This window comes from Tachypleus tridentatus, chromosome 12 (assembly GCF_004210375.1).
Source record: "Tachypleus tridentatus isolate NWPU-2018 chromosome 12, ASM421037v1, whole genome shotgun sequence".
Taxonomy (NCBI): domain Eukaryota; kingdom Metazoa; phylum Arthropoda; class Merostomata; order Xiphosura; family Limulidae; genus Tachypleus; species Tachypleus tridentatus.
The window spans coordinates 79,800,959-79,802,027 of record NC_134836.1 but is presented as its reverse complement, the minus strand read 5'-3'; positions in this window follow the sequence as shown (position 1 = coordinate 79,802,027).

Genomic DNA, 1,069 nt, shown 5'->3' with positions numbered 1-1,069 from the left:
ATTATTATCGGTATTTTCATAAGCCGAGAAACTTTAAATTTCTAATAAAGACGTATTTCATTAATATACATAAATGAAGTTAATAGAGAAATTTATTACAGCCTATTTAACATTTAGAATATCTTTAAGACTTATTTCTTTTAAAAGTAATTGTTAATGTTTTGTCATAAAAATAACAATAATTGCAAGTATTCTAGGACTTATTAACTTTGTTTGACGTAAAATGGAGTTTATTATGACACATTTATATAGACGCATATAAAATAACGATCTATGTATCCACTTTGTTGTTTTTATTTTAATTTCGCGCAAAGCTATACAAAAGCTATCTGCGCTAGCCATCCATAATTAAGTAGCATAAGATTAAGGGAAGGCAACTAGTCCTCACCACCAACCTACAACTCTTTGGCTACTCTTTTACCAACGAATAGTGGGATTGACTGTAATATTACAACGCCCTCATGGTTAAAAGGGCGAGCATGTTTGGTGCGACGAGATTCGAACTCGCGACCCTCAGATTACGAGTCAAACCCATAAACTTATCTGGCCATGCCGGACCCCTATGTCACCAGAATGTAACTTATATATGTAAAAACGGCTGATTTGGGTGGGAACATTTTTTTATGTAGATTTTTTTATGTAGAAGAGCGAATAACGTTTTGACCTTCTTTGGTCATCGTCAGGTTCACGATTACAAGATACGATTACGATTGATACGTTGTTCGCTTCTCTACATACAAAAATTTTCCCACCCAAATCAGCCGTTTTTACATATATATTTTTCTCTACAAGTGTGTTTTATCGTCATCATTGAGAATGTAACTTCATTAGCTCAATATTTCGCTTTTACAACTTCGTCAGGACCTATTTATATCCTACAATTTTCCTATTCATCGAAATCTGAACAAATACGTGACATTCAATGTTATTTTCGAATTTATGGAAAAGAACATGGCCTACTGCAAGCGTATAACGTTTTATCGGATGTCAAGATTGTATCTAAATGTCATAATTTTTTTGAACAGAAAAATGAAACAATCAATTTTAATGAAGAACAATTAACTTAATT